We start from the raw sequence: 6,436 nt of genomic DNA on the forward strand, positions 1-6,436 counted from the left end.
GAAGGATGTGGAAGCTTTAGAGAGAGTGTAGAGGAGATTTACCAGGATGCTGCCTGGACTGGAGGGCATGTCTTATGAAGAAAAATTGAGGGAGCTAGGGCTTTTCTCATTGGAGCGAAGAAGGATTAGAGGTGACTTGATAGAGGGGTACAAGATGATGAGAGACATAGATAGAGTGGATAGCAAGAGACTTTTTTCCAGGGCGGAAGGGCTATCACCAGGGGGCATAATTTTAAGGTAATTGGAGGAAGGTTTTGGGGATATGTCAGAGGTAGGTTCTTTACACAGAGAGTGGTGGGTGCGTGGAATGCGCTGCCAACGGTGGTAGTAGAAGCAGATATATTCGGGACATTTAAGCGACTCTTGGATAGGTGCATGGATGATAGTAGAATGAAGCTCGGTAGGTAGTTTGATCTTCGAGTAGGTTAAATGTTCGGCACAACATCATGGGCCAAAGGGCCTGTACTGTGCTGTACTGTTCCATGTTCTATGAGAAACGATGGGATGAAGTCAAAGTGGCCACTGTTGAATTTGCGAGCTTGACCTTTGTGGGAACGCAAAGGTTAAGGAAGTTAAAAATATTAAATGGTCAATTCTCTTGTACAAAGAAGCACTTAACAGACATCGCTATGGCATGTGCTATATGCTGCATTCCCAAGAGAAGGTATGGCAAGTCAAGGACAGAAAACAATGAAGTTATGGGGGAAGAGCGGGAGAGTGCGATTAACTGGACTGCTCTTCAAAAGAGACAGCACAGATTCAATGAGAGATATATATATAGAGAGAGAGAGACCGTTAGGGAGAGGGTGAGGAAGAAAATGTTTCAAAGAGGTAGGACATGCTCGAGGGGCCAAGCAGCCTCCTCCTGACTTCCTAAGGGATTTATTAATATTACATCCTGAAATAAACAAGTTCGTGACGGTAATTTTTAGCAAATCAAATGGAATTAATTAACAGCAGGTTCTCCTTTAAAATTATTAATCCGAATTCACAATATTACTCGTGTGAATTTGGGCTTGACAGATAGAACAAAGAACAAAGAACAGTGCAGCACAGGAAAAGTCCATTCGGCCCTCCAAGCCTGCGTCGATCTTGATGCCTCACTAAACTGAAACCTTCTGCACTTCTGGGGTCTGTATCCCTCTATTCACATCCTATTCATGTATTTGTCAAGATGCCTCTTAAACGTCGCTTTCATACCTGCTTCCACCACCTCCTCCGGCAGCAAGTACCAGGCACTCACGACCCTCTGTATAAAGACCTTGCCTCGCACATCCCCGCTAAACTTTCCCCCTCTCACATTAAACCTGTGTCCCCCAGTAACTAACTCTTCCACTCGGGGGAAGAGCTTCTGACTATCCACTCTGTCCATGCCACTCATAACTTTGTAAACCTCTATCATGTCGCCCCTCCACCTCCGTCTTTGCAGTGAAAACAGTTCGAGTTTATCCAACCTCTCCTCATAGCTAATGCCCTCCAGACCAGGCAACATCCTGGTAAATCTTTTCTATCCCCTCGCCAAAGCCTCCGTGTCCTTCTGGGAGTGTGGCGACCAGAATTGCACACAATATTCTAAGTGTGGCCTAACTACAGTTCTGTACAGCTGCAGCATGACTTGCCAATTTTTATACTCTATGCCTCGACCGATGAAGGTAAGCATGCCGTATGTCTTCTTGACTACCTAATCCACCTGCTTTGCCACTTTCAGTGACCTGTGGACCTGTACGCTCAGATCTCTCTGCCTGTCAATACTCCGAAGGGTTCTGCCATTTACTGTATACTTCCCACCTGCATTAGACCTTCCAAAATGCATTACCTCACATTTGTCCTGACTAAACTCCATCTGACATTTCTCTGCCCAAGTCTCCAACCGATGTATATCCTGCTGTATCCTCTGACAATCCTCATCATTATCCGCAACTCCACCAACCTTTGTGTCATCCGCAAACTTACTGATCAGACCAGCTACATTTTCCTCCAAATCATTTATATATACTCCAAACAGCAAAGGTCACAGTACTGATCCCTGCAGAACACCACGAGTCACAGCCCTCCATTCAGAAAAGCACCATTCCACTGCTACCCTCTGTCTTCTATGACCGAGCGAGTTCTGTATCCATCTTGCCAGCTCACCTCTGATCCCGTGTGACTTCTCATCTTTTCTACCAGTCTGCCATGAGGGACCTTGTCAAAGGCTTTACTAAAGTCCATCAAGACAACATCCACTGCCCAGATAATTTGCTGTTTAATAACATCACTGAACAAATAAATACTGGAAGATTCAATGTGACTTTGTTCCCATCCTCGTCCAAACTCCTACAGACTCACTCGAAGGTTTATATTTAAGGAGCAGTTCTGACGGAGCCGTGTCCCTTTTAGAGGTTGGGACTGACCCTCCCCCTGCTTCCACAACCCCCCCCCACACCCCTCCTCGGGGTCACTGTGCTGGGTCAGGGGTCACAGACTGCACGGACACAGGGATTGACCCAAGACCCACTGACCCCAAAGAAAGGAAAAGAAAAGCAAAAATTCTCCTGGTCCCTGTGAAATCAGATGGACAATAAATTTAAACCCCGAGAGTGAAATATAAAAGGAGAAAAGAGAGATTTTGATGTTTGTAAAAACATGATTTACACAGAGGGAAGTGTTTGTGTTTATCTGTCTAAGTTGGTCAATGGGAATATATGTGTCTCTGTCTGGGTTTCTCTCTCTCTCTCTCGATCAGTTGGAATGGATGTGCCTGGGTGTGGATTTCTATGTGTGTGTGTGTGTGTGTGTGTGTGTGTGTGTGTGTGTGTGTGTGTGTGTGTGTGTGTGTGTGTGTGTGTGTGTGTGTGTGTGTTATTCTGGACATGTTAGTCTGTCTGTGTTTATGTGCCTGTCTTTGTGTCTGTGTGTGGGTTTGTGTCTCTGTGTTTGTGTTTCCAAAGCTGGATGTGAGGGTGGGAGAAGACACAGAAGGACACTCTCTAATCTCTTATTAAAGATCTTTCATATTAACAACTCCGATGAATAGAGAGAAATATCCTCCACAACATATGAAGCAGTTGTATCTTAATACTTGTCAGGACAGAAGTGCCTCTCTCAAACACGGCCTCTGTTAAGTTTATATGGGCTGATGATATAAAGTTAGATGGAACAGTAAGCTGCGAGGAGGGCACAAAGAAACTGCAAAGGGAGATTGACAGGTTAAGTGAGCGGGCAAGAAAGTGGCAGCTGGAACATCATGTGGACAAATGTGAGGTTCTTCACTTTGGCAGGAAAAATAGAAACACAGAACATTTTTCAAATGGTGAGAAACTATTAAATGTTGGTATTCAGAGGGATTTGGGAGTCCTTGTCCACAAATCACAGGAAGTTAACATGCAGTTACAGCAAATGGAGAGTTGGCCTTTATTGCAAGGGTGTTAGAGTACAATAGTGAGGAAGTCTTGCTGTAATGGTACAGGGATTGATGAGCCCACACCTGGAGAGAGACCGAGTGAAGGAGAAGGTGAGGAATAAGAAGTCCCAAAGGTGCTACACAGGGTGCATTAGAAAACAAAATCTGACGCCAAACCCACATAAGGAGAGATTAAGGCTGATGACCAAACGCTTGGTCAAAGAGGTTCGTGTTAATTAACGTCTTTAAGCATGATTGAGAGATAGAGAGACGGAAAGATTTAGGGAAGGAATTCCCCAGTGATAACAGGCATTGACATTAAATACTGATTGCCGGTAGAGATTTGTTAGGAAATGGTATTAATGTTCTATGTGGAGAAGGAGCAAATCACCCATGACCTGAGTGAATGGACGGGACAGGTTCGAGGGGCCCAATGGCCTCCTGCTGTCTTCGTAAGGGCTTTATTAATACCTCTGCCAATGCATTGATGGCTTTCTATTTCAAAAAAAATGACCAGGTTGGGGTTCTCTCTAAACCCTCCCGCCAGCCTTGGAACGACTCACAGATTCATGTCTAAGGGAACTGGTCAATTGTTCTGGTAGAATTTTCCCTTTGCTGATGGGTTAATAAAGCAGATGGGATCCTTTGCTTTATAAACAGGTCTAGAGTGTAAAAGTCAGGAAGTGATGCTAAACATTTATAAAATAATAGTTTGTCCTCGGTTGCAGTATTGTGTCCAATTCCGGAACCACACTTTAGGAAGAACATGGAGGCTTTGGTGAATGTACAGAAGAGATTTACTGGAACGGTTTCTGGATGAGATTATTACAGTTATGCTGATAGACTGGAGAAGCTGGGCTTTTTCTCCATAGAGCAGAGTAGATTAAAAGGAGATTTTATCGAGGTGTTTAAAATCATGAAAGCCTTAGATGGAGCAAATAAAGAGAAACTGTTTCCAATGGCTGAAGGATTGATAACCAGAGAGCGTAGATTGAAGGTGATTGGCAAAACAAACATTGGCGACATGATTTTTTTTTCACACAAGTGCTTCAGATTTGAAATGCAATGCCTGATAGTGGTGCAGACGGATTCAATAGTAGCTTTCAAAAGGACAGTTGGAGAAATCATTGAAAGAGAAAGAAATCAACAGGCACTTGGAGAGGTTTCAGTTCATTAGGGAAAGGCAGCATGGATTTGATGAAGTAACAGGGAAGGTTGATGAAGGGAATGTAATGGATTTTATATGGATTCTAACAAAGCGTTTGACAAAGTAGCACATAAAAATCTGGTTAATAAAACTGAGGCTCATGGAATAGGCGGGTCGGTGTCAGCTTGGATCAAAATTTGGTGAAAGGACAGAAAACAACCAGTTGTGGTAAATGGTTGTTTTTCAGACTGGAAGACGCTAGACAGCAGTGTTCCCCAAAAGTCAGTGTTTTTTGTAAAACTTCAATATTTGCCGAAGATACCAAACTTGGAGGAGATGCAAACAGTGAGTGTGACACCAATCGCCTACAACAGGACATACATTGTTGAACAGAATGGGCAGACAAGTGGCAGAAGGAATTTAATACAGGGAAATGTGAGATGGGCAGAAGGGATAGGGAGAGGGGATATAGACTTAATGGCCCAGTTCTAGAGAGTGTGCAGGGACAGAGAGACCTCGGGATACGTGTACATACATCGTTGAAGGTGGCAGGACATATCGGGAAAGCAGTCAGCAAAACATATGGGATTCATAAATAGAGGTTTTGAGTACAAAAGCATAAATGTTCTGCTGAATGTTAAGAAGCCTCTGGTTAGGCCACGTCCAGAATACTGCATTCAATTCTGGTGACCACACTTTAGGAAGGATGTGAGGGTCCATTGGAGGGAGCACAGGGGATGGTGGATCCAGGGATGGGGAATTTTAGCAAAGTGGACTGGAAACAGCTCCTTGAAGGTCAATCAGTTTCAGAGCAGTGAGAGTTACTGAGGGTTGAGAACCAACATGTTCACACAAAGACAAACAGGGTGGGACTCCCTAATCTGGAGCCCCTTGGATGTCAAGGATCAAACCGGATGGGATAAGGCACAAGAGGGAAGCTTATGACAGATACCGAAAGCTCAATACCACAGAAAGCCGAAATGAGTGAATTAAGTTCAGGAGTGAAATTAAAAATCAAATTAGGAAAGCAGAGAAATGGCCAGAAAATAATATTACCAAGTTAAAGCAAAGAAATCACAATGATGTTTTATAAATACATTAACAGCAAGAAGATAACTAAGGATAGAGTATTGCAGACCAAAAAGGGAATGTGTGTGTGGAGGTGGGAGATGTGGGCATGGTTCAAAATGAATACTTGTGTCTGTCTTTCTAAAAGAGGGGGAACGATGCAGACATTGTCGTTAAAGAGGAGGAGTGTGAAATATTTGATGGGATAAACAGAGTGAGAGGGAAATATGAAGGTGTTTGGTATCTTTGAATGTGGATAAATGGTCAGGTCTGGATGCATTGGAACCTGTTCAGAGAAGGTTCACTCGGCTGATTCCTGGGATGAAGGTTTTGTCTTATGAGGAATGGTTGAACAGGTTGGGCCTATACTCATTGGAGTTTAGAAGAATGAGAGGTGATCTTATTGAAACATACTAAATACTTAAACGGATAGACAGGTTAGATGCAGGTAAGATGTCTCCTTTGGTTCGGGAGTCTAGAACCAGGGGACACAATTTCAAAATAAGGGGGAAGCCACTTAGGTCAGAGATGAAGAGAAATTTCTTTTCTCAGAGGGATGTGAATCTTGGGAATTCTCGACGCCATTGGGCTGTGGAAACTCAGTCTGGGAAAACGGCATTGAAGTCGATTATCAGCCATGATAGTATTGAATGGTGGAACAGACTTGATGGGCTGAATGGCCTACTGCTGTTCTGATGTTCCCAAGGTGCCAAAATAATTTCTCCCAAATTACCCCATCATTTCCCCTTAATATCTCAACATCTTTGAAAAAATCACCTTGATCCTCCTAAATTCCAGGGAATAAATCTCTAGTTTGTGTAATATCACCTCGTTATTTA

The sequence above is a fragment of the Heterodontus francisci genome, chromosome 21 (genome assembly GCF_036365525.1).
Source record: "Heterodontus francisci isolate sHetFra1 chromosome 21, sHetFra1.hap1, whole genome shotgun sequence".
Lineage (NCBI taxonomy): Eukaryota > Metazoa > Chordata > Chondrichthyes > Heterodontiformes > Heterodontidae > Heterodontus > Heterodontus francisci.